Below are 13,439 nucleotides of genomic sequence, written 5' to 3' on the forward strand. Positions count from 1 at the left end.
ATGCAATTCATGCATTTGATCACTGGAGATGGTGATACTGGTTCCTGAAGAATTTTGCCAGTGTTCTTAAATGAGTATACTGAAAAAGAGATTTTGAAGAGTCAAACAAAATGAGAGAAAAACAGTACAGGAGTAAAATCAGACTATCATGAATTCCATCAGTAACAGGAGTTTCAGAAGAAGATGAAAGAAATTTCATATGCATGCAGCTAGGAAATAAGCTGCATGAGAGGTTTATTTTATCTTAACCCCTGGTAGGTATTGGCCAGCTTAATCCTTCAATTATCAGAGCTTTTGTCCTTCATAATTATTTTATTCATAAAGTAACTGTGAGTATTTTTATTCATATAAATTTCTAATATATATTTTTAAAAACTCATCGTAAGCTTTTATTCATATTCATGTATCTTATCTGTGAGTTACTGTAGAAGGTAAAAAATGCTATTTCTTTGGCATGAGCTGGTAAAGTCTGCAGTCACACCATCAGAGTAGTCTTTCTGGTTTTTCCACTTCATGCCAGGTGTACTTGTGTGGATTTCCAAAAAAAAAAAAACCAAAAAAACTTTTATGTTAATTATTAAAAAAAAAGACTATTTCATCACAGAAAAAGAAGAATTCACAGGGTGGGCCCAACCATCACTTGGAAGAGAAGAATGTTGTGCAATGTGGCCATTCCTTCCTACCAGAGCATCCCAAGTGGCTAAAGATCACTTACTGCACCATGGCTTGAATTTATCAGTGTAACTACCTGAGAGGAGACTGCACTATTATCTATCAATCCAGAGGGGAGGTTCAACCCTGTGAGGCAATGCAGACCATGGAGTCCAGAGCACAGGTGCATAAGGTACAGATGAAACATCTGCAGCTGACAAGATCTACTAGTATAATTAATTCCTGGACCAAGTGGAATATATCAGGAATCTAACTGTGCTGAGATGACGATTTTTCAGTAATGAGCTTGTTAGAGTTTATTCATTTTCAAAGGTCATTCACAAAAATAGACTGCTTTCTTCCCACTGCACGAGGCTGTATCAGGAATAGGTCTTTCTTTTTCACCTGTAAGAAAGAAATTCCAATGAATGCAGGAAGCTCAGCAGAATTTCTGCTTCTGATGATCTATTTTATGAAAAGTTGCTCAATGGGAACATGCAAAATATCCAATAATATAAACAGAGGTATACAGAGTTATTTTCAAAATTAAAGTCCTATCTCCTTTAAAAAGAGACAATAATCTGTGGTTTAGAAATAAAATTAAATAAATAAATAAATAAATATAACAGAAACAAAACCAAACAAACCAGCACAAAATAAAACCTTTAGTCACTACTATAAAGAAAAAAAAAAGAGTGTCACAGAAGTGTCTCTCTATGAGTGCATACCAGCTTGAGACTGAAGATGAGTAAAAAGAAATGCTTTCCCAGGCACAGCAGGCATGTCAGAAGTCACCATTAAAAAGATCTCAGATAATGAAGTATACTTTTACCCTTAACAGAGATGCTGAACATGGATGAATGATCTGGGTAAGACTACTTGGTCTGAAAGAGTTTGGATCGGCCTGCTGAGCTATTGTTTTTGGGTGCCATGAAAAAAAGAGAATCAAAACACGTCAGACTCATTCATCACAAGCCTCCAAATGCTCCAGATACTTACATTTTAACAGTTTATATGCTGCATTTTTTTATTTTTTATTTTTGTAATGAATAGTACATTGACCACACTGTCATTTAACATTGTCATACCAAAAGGCATAACAGAAATCTAGAATTACTTCTAACAAAAAGTGGGCTACTCTAGCTACTCCACATGCTGGAGGAGAAAAAAATGTTCATCAGTATTTTGGTAAAATTCTTATTCATTCTTCTCCTACAAGCCCTTAGCATTTCATTGTACTGAAGAGAAAAGAAAAACATAATATGTCATGGAATGATATAAAAAACTCTGGTAAAAGATTTGATGTCAAAAGGGAAAGCTTGTGAATTTATGTGTACAATTTTCCATCTGAAATTCTATTTAGACATCTTTTGTTCATTCTGGAAAGAAGTACATAAAATGTACTGCCTTTACTTGTCTATCAGCTTTGCTGAAACAATTAAACACTTGCATTATGGAATGAAAAGGTACAATTTGTTTTCACTTCACAGAGAAAGTCGAAGATTTAAATCTATGGACTATCACTTAAACAGACCTCGTGTTTAAAGCATGGTTCTTGCATATTTTGGACAAAATTTATGTGTCAATATACTATTCCCCAAAACAGATAGAAGACCATTCTGCAGAAAGAAATAGCTGGTGGTAGAAATGTCCAATAAATATCAAGGAACTGAAAATAGCAAGAACATATTTTATGTGTAATGCAATACATTTTATGAGGTAAAGTTTTTGTAACATACGCAGAATTACACACTATTTACCCCTTAGTGTTAATGGAAGTTGTTTGTATCACTCCCTGCATGCCATGATGAAAATAGTTTGCTCCCCCGGGTCTGGCAGTTAAAAGGATTTTGGTGTAGTAGACTTTTGACTGATTCAGAACTCAGAGAGATAAATGGATGTTTAACGTACAGGCATCATAAATCACATTTGAAGCCTGATCCAAAAACCCACTGAAATCTGTGGGAAGCTTTCCACTGATTCAAATGGGCTTCAGAGCAAGCTCCCAGGCATCTCCTGGCAAAGCCATAGTTAGAACAGCTCACTGTGCTTGTATTACAAGTCTCTACTTTCACTGAGTTATAATTCCAGTCGTAAATATTCACTCTGGATTCAGATTTTGCCATATTCTGTACACCAGTTTTATAAAGTGATGTTGATACTTATGAATGATTGTCTGCACAGGTTGCATTATTTTAATGGAGTACACATGTGACTATATGAAGTTTATTTATTTGTGTGTGTATATGTGTATGTGTATGTTTGGTTTGCATACTGAGAGCAGAAGTACATCCTGACCAACCAACCACAGTATGGCGGGATTTACTATCACATTCTTTTTGAAGCCTCCTGACATTTCTCTGTCACACAACCCCTTTGGCTGCCCCACATGACACTTCCCCCCCACTCCAGTTTTCCTCTGAACTTGAGATATGGGAAGAGATTTTCCCACTGAAGACATCTATATCCGTATGTGTATCAGTAGATAACCTTCAAGTGAAGTGTTAAAGCTTGCAGTACAGGCAAAGGATGTCTAGTCAATCCATCAACAAACCTCTGTCACACATAGACAGTTATCCACCTCAGCCTGAGACAGACATCCACCAAAGAGCAAACTGCTCCCTAGACTCCATGGACTGTATTGGCCAGATTTCCACTGACTCTAACAGGATCCTAGAAAACTAGTTCATATAAAACCTTAAAAATAAGTGTTTAATCTTGAACAGACTCCCAGCTGTGATGTTTTCATCCACTGCAAGAAATCTAGTGCCATTCACACTCATTGTAAAGAGGCACAACAAACCGGGAACCAGTGTGCTAAGTAACTTTTTACCCTCTTCTTAACTCCCCACATTTTTTTTTTGTGAATTCCCATTGCCTCAACTTCTCCATATCATTGCGACCTTTCCTAGGGTGTACTGGATTGTTCCTGTTGTTTCAGTCTGACATTCAATTCATAAAACAACCAGTTTGGATGATGAAGTCCAATAGCTCATTATCCTCCAGACTGAGGGCAGTTGAAGATGAGGACGTTAAATATAAATCTCTGGTATCCTGTGTTAAGAATAGGCACCCACTGTGCAGCAGAACCTTGCCCCTGGAGGGAGCCCTTGGGTCTCAGAGAGCAGGGAAGAGTTGTTTCTGCTGAGCATGTTATGCCATCTACTTATGTCACACTCTCTGAGTTGTAAGCAACTTCCCATTGCTTCAAGAGCCTCCTGGAAATTGGATTGGGCATGCAGGAGAACTGGATGCCTGCTGAACATTGAATAGCTGCTCAAGGGTGTGCTGTTCCTCAAGGGTGGAGCAGGGCAGTGTGCTGTTGGGAAGCAATTACCTCAGTGGCCCAGAGTCACCTGGAAGAATGGCTGTGCAAGACGTGGTGAGATGTCCACTTGAAAGCCTGAGTGGTCTGGCATCCAGCAGCAAGTAGCAGACTGTGTTAGTAAATGTCCTGAAGATCCATGCCACATACCAGTCTCAGGCTCTGACACATAGATCTCCTCCTGTGCCTCCAGCTAGAGCTCATCCCATGTGATGAGCTGCAGGGTCTGGAAACCCTTCTTATGTGTTGGAGTGCCAGGATGAGCTGAAGGGAAGATGAAGCAAATTAGGTCAGGCTGAGAAACCTGCATAGCTCAGGAAGCATGGTCACAGTTAAAATATAAGTATAGCACTCAGCTACTGCCTTAGTTTACTCCCTTGCTCAGTCAAAAATAGATGACTTTTTCAAGTATTTCTTTTTCATATTTTATTATGAGAAAAAAACTCCTCTAATACGTTTTAGCATCAGCTCTATTTGGCCTCTGTTTTGGTGGCATGTTGCCTTTCTGAGTCTCTTATCAACTATCAGGACCCTTATGAATGTTTTCCCAGATGTCTTTCATGTCTCACTTACTCTGTCCCTGGGATAAAACCACCCTGTACTCTCCTCTTCAGGTTCCTAGAACACACATTAGCACAAAATTACATGACCTATGCTTTTGTAACCTACCTGGTTAAATGAAGTACAGGTTAGTTTAATTGAAAATCTTTGAGAGAACAGCCTAGAAGCACACAGTTTGGGTTGTGTAAGTTCTCAAGGTTTAGTGCTCTTTATACCCCTTCAGTAAGCCTTGTAATGACTTTGAAATGACTGACAACAATATAACTTGTACTGCAAAAAATGCGAGTGCTGTAAAGGAATTTTCGTACTTTACTTTTAAGCAGTTTGTTGGGGAAAATGAAAATATTTTACGTAAAAATATCTTTATTCTTAAATACATATGACATTTAAAATATATAAAGTTAAGTTTTAAAAGGACAAATTTCCCTTATGAAAAGCAGGCTGAAAGTTGCAGGGGGGTTGTTTTGTTTTGCTTTGTTTCTTGTGCTTTACATGATGGTAATGGATGACTTTTGTAATGATTCAGTGCACAAAATCAGGGGCAGAAAGCACACTTTAAGGATTTCAGACAACTCATGGCTTAATGCAATAGATGATATTGTACTCTGCATGATTAAGAAAAAACAACCCTTAGGATCTTTAGTGCTTATATAGTGCTATCTATTCTGCATCAGCAAATGATTTAATCAACTGTGACTATAGCCAGACAGTAAACATATGTTACTCCTCCCTCAAGAAGCAGTAGATCTACCCTTGCTTGTTGATTCAAGCATGATGTACACTTCAACATTATTAGCCAGTCACCCATACTTTTAAACAGAGAATAAGAAGGTCTATTTGCTTGCAGAGAGAACCACAAGTACTTGCAGGGTAGAGAAGAAAAGATCTGAAGAAGCAAGGTGTCCCTTATCCACCTAGGAACAGGAATTATTTGCAAGTTTTTAACTGTATGAATGCATTTTATGAGAACACTCTTGGCAAGAAAGTGGTGCCTTGTTTTGCTCCCAGAAGCACAGAATGCTCAAAATGACACTGTGGAGCAATAAAGCCATTGATACACTGATGCTTTAACATCATCTTCTAGGGAGTCACTTGCTTGAGGGCATGTTTCACAGCATGGCATTGCAAAGCAGTGGTTACTTTTGGTGGTATGAATATTCCATATAAATACACTCAGCATGTAACACACTCACCACAAAGATGATAGAGATGTTTGTTCTCCTTTAATATTTTTCTGCTCTTCTTGCATAGTGCTTCTTCAAGGCACTGAGGTGCTTGATGCTTCCCTTATTACACCATTTATATTCCTTTCCCACAGTAGCCTTAAACACACTCTCACTTAATCTGTGGCTCTGTCATAGAACAGGGAACAACATTAGGACTTTCCAGGGCTGAAACACCTAATTTAAACCGACTATAGGCGACGTTCCCATAGGGAACTCCATGACCCACATTTGATATTTGTACTCCCTGTCAAGGTCGTGCTAAAAGCTCTGGGGGCCTTATGTCAAAGCAAATACTGTAAGCACCGAATCTACCCGTACTTCTGCAGTACCTTTAGTATTGGTGCCTTCACCCACTTGTTCTTTGAAGCAAAAAGGAAGGCTCTTTCTCTGACAAAGAGAAGAAGCTGTTAAAACAGAGTGTTCAACACTGAAGAACTATCACATTCACAAGCCCTGTTAGTTCCCAGTTACTGTATTGTTTCAGTGTATTGTTACCATTTACCCTCTCCATCTCAGCAGGCCTTCCAACACCAGGATTCCCATTTGTCAGAAGTCTGGAAGAGCAGTCACAGTCCTGCACCTGCAAAATGTGATCTTCAGTACTCCCCATCAAAAGTACTCAGTCCTGCAATGTGATTCTTCTCCTGCTGGAGCATCAGAAAGGTCAGGAAGCAGCTCTGTTACACAGGTGTCCTCTCAAGGAGCGCTCTACGTGCCATATGCCAGGAGAATTTCCTGGGTTGCTATTATGGCCTAGCCTTTAAGGTGAGACTTGCCTGCCTCAGTTGGGCCCCTGGGAAGGTAAAGGAGCAAATCGTCCTGGCAACAATCTCCAAAGATATTAACAACAAGTGTTGAGAGTCTGATGAGTGAGAATAGACTGCACAGATTTGCAAAGGGGAAATTGTGCTTGACCAACCTGATGGCCGTCTGTGATGAAACTGCTAGCTGAGTGAATGAAGAGAGAGCAATGGATATTGTTTATCTTGAATTTAGCAAGAATTTCAACACTGGACACTGTCTCCGGTAGCATCCTCATAGACAAACTGAATACAGGCTAAATAAATGGACAATGAAGTGGACTGAAAAAACTGCTGAGCTTTAAAAGTTGTGATTAGCAGCACAAAGTCCAGCTTGAGGCCAGTCACTGGTAGTGTATTCCAGGGTTCAATACTGTGACCAATACATTTTAACATCTTTATTAATGACCTGGATAACGGGACACAACACTACCGCAGTACGTTTGCAGATGACAAAACTGGGAGGAATGGCTGGTATGCCAGATGGCTGTGCTACTATTCAGGGGGACCTTGATGGGCTGGAACGATGGACCAGTGGGAACCTCATGGAGAAGTTCAATGGGAAATATAAAGCCCTGCCACATACACATTGGGGGATTAAGGCATGGAACGTCTTACATGAGGAAAGGATGAGAGAGTTGGGACTCTCCAGAGTGGAGAAAGGAAAGCTCAGGGTGATCTTATCAGTACATATAAATACCTAACAGAAGGAATTAAGGAGGACAGAGATGGATTCTGCTCAGCAGTGCCCACTGATGGGATAAAAGGCAATGTGCATCAACTGAAACATAGAAAGTTCCGTCTCAACATATTAAAAAAAATATTTATTTTTTTTTTAAATGTGAGGGTGGTTATACACTTGCACAGGTTATCCAGAGAGGTTGTGGAGTCTCTATCCTTGCAGATATTCAAAATCTGACTGGACATAGCCCTGAGCAACCTGCTCTGGGGACCTTGCTCTGAGCAAGGGATTGGACTAGAAGATATCCAGAGATCCTACCTCAACTATTCCGTGACTCTGTTAAGATCTTTGACTCTTTATGATTCAGAAGAGCTAAAATGTCTGTCCTGCTTCGAATGTGCCATATTCACTATCCTAAGTTTTACACTTATAAAAGGAAAAATAGGTTTACGTAATTTTAATACCAATTACCTGAATTATCACATAAAATGGGAAAAAAATTGCCTCTTCTGTGGTTGGATTAAAGCCCTCCTGCATTCCACCCTCTCTTTAGGAATGTATTCTGTCTGTATCTCTTTATCTGAGAAAGTAAAGTGCACGTTGGGAAATTCACGATTTACTGAGGAATGATAGCAAGTTTGTATCACAGGAACAGAAGAGGTTGTGGAAGTTAGCATAGAATCATTTAGATTGGAAAAGACCTCTAAGATTATCAAGTCCAACCGTTAACCTAGCAATGCCAAATCTACCACTAAATCATGTCCCTAAGCACTACATTTACACATCTTTTGAATACTTCCAGGGATGACAATTCAACTTCTTCCCTGCACAGCCTGTTCCAATGCCTCGCAACACTTTCAGTGAAAAAATATTTCCTAATACTCAATCTAAACCTCCACTGGTGCAACTTGAGGCCATTTCCTCTTGCCCTATCTCTTGTTGCTTGGGAGAAGAGACCTGACCCCCACACCACTACAACATTCTTACAGGTAGTTGTAGACAGTGATAAGTGTAGACAGTGATAAGGTCTCCCCTGAGCCTCCTTTTCTCCAGGCTAAACAACCCTAAACAACCCCAGCTCCCTCAGCTTCATAAGACTCTAGACCCTTCACCATCTTTGTTACCTTTCTTTGGACACGCTCCAGCACCTCAGTGTCCTTCTTGTAGTGAGGGGCCCAATACTGAACACAGAATTCAAGATGAGGCCTCACTAGAAATGAGTACAGAGGGGCAATCACTTCCCTAGTCCTGCTAGCCACGCTATTTCTGATACAAGCCAGGATGCTGTTAGCCTTTTTGGCCACCTGAGAACACTGCTGGCTCGTATTCATCTGGCTGTTGACCAATAACCCCAGGTTCCTTTCTGCCAGGCAGCTTTTTAGCCACTCTTCCCCAAGCCTATAGTGCTGCATGGAGTTGTTGTGCCCCAAGTGCAGGACCTGACACTTATTCTTGTTGAACCTCATACAGCTGGCCTCAGCCTGTCTTTCCAGCCTATCCAGATCCCTCTGCAGAGCCCTCCTGCCCTCAAGCAGATCAACACACCCACCCAACTTGGTGTCATATGCAAACTTACTGAGGGTGCATTCAATCCCCTCGTCCAGATCATTGGTAAAGATATTGAAGAGAAGTGGCCCCAGTACTGGCCCCCAGGATCAGAGCTGGCAGGCAGTTTGTGCTGGAGCAGCAGCTGTTACCCATCCATTCCAAGTGTTTAGAGACTTTGAGTCTCCATGTCCCTGTAAATATAACTCTGCCAATCTTTTCTGACCCTCTTGCTTTCCATATTTGTTATGTGTTGGTGTGGAGACTTCTTCAACAGTGCTCTCGAGAAGCTTAAGCAAACTATACAATGTCACTACGAGGGCTTCAACAGGGCAGTGCTGACTTTTTGTAGTGCTAAAAAGTTTCATCTATGAGAAAATGCTTACGGCCACCTTAATGACTTTGAATCTTTCAGTGGTTCACCCAAGTCCTGCTCCTGAATTCACAAATTACTTTTCTTCAATGTCTTTACTACAAATGTAAGAGCAAATGCCTCTCTTCTCAGAAGTTTAGGATATGGACAGATAAGATTTACTTGCTCAATGACTAGTGAAAATTATGATAAACAAATGTCCAGCTCTCAGCAGTGACTGAACCCTTAGGTGAAAGTTTAAAATATTACCAAAATGTTAGGTGGGGCTAAGCAATACCAGGTTCGAATAAAAGGTGTGGTTCAAATGACTTTCAGGATGCTCAGTCTCTGTCAGGGAAGAGAGGGGAAAATGTGTAATAAATAATTTCCCCCTTAAGCTGAAAGATTAATTGTACTGTTAAGCAAAACTTTGTGTGCCAGAATGACTCATTCATTTCTACTAGAAAGAGCACATTAATCATTGAACATACTGGATTTTTGGGGAGGCTAATTAGCAGTTAGATGATGTTTCCAGTGCATTTTCTTCAAAGTCCCATTGCTTTTCTTCTACCTTCTCAATTCTATACATACATGTTCCAGTGCAATATGGAATATGATATTCAACCAGCCAAAATGCAGATGACAGTCACAGCTGGTTATTAATATTGATGTTCACCTAATTAAACATTATAACCCTGAGGTGTTAATTTATAATGTCTTCAGTAGAAATCTAACAGATTTGAATGCATTATCTATATGATAGAAATAAATCTTCCTGACAATGGTTCTGGAACCATGTGAAGAAACTAATTTTCTTAAAAATATATAGTTTTATACCAATTAATTACCATTATTGCTTTGAATTGAGAAGGTAACCTTCATTCTGTGCTACTGTGGTACTTCACTGTAGAAATCATATACATTTGTAGTTAATAGTGGAAAATTCTAGTACTTATGAATTACATATAATATCAGATCCCAGAAATTATTTAGCCTTCCTTATTAACAACTTTTGTATCTGATATCAGATCATCAATATGTTTGAAGGAGCATTTTTCGCCTATCTTTAATTTCCATATCAGTACAGAATGCCAGCTCCTATGTAGCCAGTCATTTGCCAGACCTATTTACATAGCCTAAAACCAGGCATAATCTACTATATCTGAAAAGTAATGCAGTGCAGCTACACAGAATGCTTCTTCGTTGGGAATAGTAGATTGAGAATGTTGCATGTCATGATGCCACAGTTTTTATTTTTTTTCAAAAGGTTGGGAATGGCTAAAGCTAAACATATTTCATTCAGCCTCCATTCCCTGGTGTAATGCAACAAAGTCAATAGCAATGTTCCAACCCATCTCCCTCCTCTTCCTACAAATCAATTGTGTTTGTTCACTTATCACCTTCTGGATCATACTTCATTTCTATTTTGGGGCATCAAATGTGATACAGAATAGCTGCTACCAATTTGTTCTAAATTGCTTCTTGCAGCAGATTCTTATTCCTTTGCTGAGTAATTCATATCAGTTCTAATCTCAGGCTCTAATAACACCTTAAAGCTTTTTGAAAACACTAGACCAAATGCCTAGTCTGCCTCAGGAGTGCAGCTGGGTTCTGATCCTCTTAAATACCACCTAAATGCAGACAGCAGTTTTGACCACCTTCTTTCAGGGATCATCTATTTGATTGATAACTATTTACATTTATTATGCACAGCCCTGTTTGTCATGAAAGTTTAAAAGTGCCTCTGTAGATGTGTGATCCCAATGCTCTGTTGTGATCGTTTTTAGGTAGGCAGGTACTTGAACTTTTTCTTTGTTCCCTAGAAGAATGAAGAAGAAAAATTAAGCATGAGCCGGAATAAAATTAGCTTTACCTGTCAGAGACAGGAGATTGCAGTTATGGAGATTTGACAGCGAGGTTTTGACAGCGACTTCTGTCCCTGCTCCCAAAGTCTATTTAGTTGATTTTTATTTTTTTTTTCAATCCAATGGCAATCTAATAATCTAATGCATCTTCATACAGCTGACTCTGGAAGGCTGGGTTCTGCTTTCTTCTAGCAGATGTGACAACTAAGATATAGTCAGACTTCTTTTATCTGACTTGCTGAGATTATGAACACATGGAAGATTCTAAGCTGAAGATTAATCAGAATTACAAGCCAAATACCAATCAGCTGAAAATTTAGTCTGTAAAAAAAATATAGAGAGATTTCTGGAACCAAAATTCTGGGTGTAGAAGAAATAGTTGTCAAAAAAAAACCCACCTTATATGACCACTTTTTTTTTTTTCTTTTTCTTCTGTAAGCATGCTCTTTTTCTGTAGCAACAACAAAAAAGTTAATTCAGATTTCTCTGCTATGATGAAACATGCAAATTTATCTTTTTTAGTTAAAAGGGTTTTTTCAGTTTCAAAAAAGGCTGAGATAAAAAGTTTATTATTATACACAAAATGCCTTCTCTCATAAAGTAGTTCCCCCACACATACACTATTCTGAGAATGAGTATGTTATCTTAGTAATGTCATTGTCAATCTGAAAATTCAATACAGAAACCAGTTCAACTCATGGACCTATGAGTCAGACCACATGCTAACTAAAATATAACCACATAAAATAACAGGTTTAGAGACTATGATGCTGAGCATCTCCATCTTGAAAGAACCCAGCTCCAGAACTGAATGATTTTAACATCATGTTTTTCATTAATATGTTTAGATACATCCAGACACCTTGCAGGAAGCTCCAAAGAAACTGCACATGCTTAGGAAAAGATATGATGCAACATTTCACGTTTTTCAATAGGAAGCACTGGACATACGGCCTAAACAGGGATCTTCCCAGAAATTTAGAGGCACCTCCCTCTCACTGGTGTTTGTTGTTCTGAATCCCCTACAAAGAAAGTCCTCCAGCCCTTTTCAAAACTTCTTTAACAAACAGAGGAAGAACCTGTCCTTCCTTTTGAGATCCAGCCTGTGGAGGAAGTATTATCTCCCCTTACACACGAGGACTGAGTATCTCAGTATTTGCATATTTTATTCATGTTATTACCTAAATAAATAAATACATAAATAAATAAATTGCATTCCTGTGTCCAGGGACTGGAACACAGCCTGCTGTCCTTCAGAGATATTCTCCTCAGAATAGAATAAGGTTATTCCAGTGTTTCTTTGAAGTGTGACAACCAGGGCTTGTCCTCCTTCTCCTCCATTCCTAAGCACAACCATGGAGCAGCACACAGATAGCTGCACACCTGAGACCAACCCTCAGGCTGGTGGTTAGGGCAGTTTTGAAAGGGACTGATGAAATGTTGAGTCCAAATCTCCTCAGCAGTGCCAGATCAAGTAAAGACACTCTTATAACTCTTTGCTGTTTTATTGTGCTTCCCTAGACATAGAGAATGTAGCTTCTCCCAAGGCATTTTGGACACTAAATTTTAATATATTCAGGATTACTGTTTGGGATTTAGAGAGTTAGCTCCCAGTTTAGGCCAATAGTCATATTTCAGATGTAGTCTATTGAGCTTTTTCTACACACAGTATCTTGAACTGAAAGGAAGTCTAACACTGCTTAAGGCTTCTGAGAGGATTGCTGTCAAGTCATAAGGAACAGATAGCAAAAACATTTTGTTACTTCTCTAAGAACTTCTTTGCTTTATGAACAACACATTTCAGTGGGTGAGTGCTGAAAGTGATAGGGACAAGATATTGATAGCTCAGAAAATGAAACCAGAGCAATGACCATCTAAACAATCAAAAACTGGCATCATGAGTTTGGAGTTCATTCTCCCTGTCAAAGTGGCAGGCAGTTTCCTGTACAAAGAATGGGGATTACAGCCTATTCTCTTATCTGTCAATGTATAGGAGGAGGAGGTTTTTGTAAAGACAATTTTAGTAATCCCACCAGGACAGAATTACAATTATCCGTTGTGGGCAGACCAAATGAGAAAACTGTCACTGATGTTGCATTTTCTCTGTGACAGCACTTGGGATATAGATGACGATTCCAAATGCAGAGCTTTGACTGAGTGAGCTCAGTTACTACTTCCACACATTTGCTTGATGACATTGGGCATTAAAATATGTGCAATAACATTTTCAACAACTGATTTTCAGGAGAAGGCCAAGAAGGAGTAGGAGTAAAAGACAGAGATCTTTGTCTCAGAGTGGAAGACCAGAATATCACATATAACTTGTCCGTTTTATATATTTTTACAAATAGACTTCAAATAAAGTAGAAAACTCATATTAAAACAGATTAACAATTCAATTTATCCCTGAACAGATGTTTTTCTTTTTCTGT

Source organism: Cygnus olor, chromosome 1 (genome assembly GCF_009769625.2).
Source record: "Cygnus olor isolate bCygOlo1 chromosome 1, bCygOlo1.pri.v2, whole genome shotgun sequence".
Lineage (NCBI taxonomy): Eukaryota > Metazoa > Chordata > Aves > Anseriformes > Anatidae > Cygnus > Cygnus olor.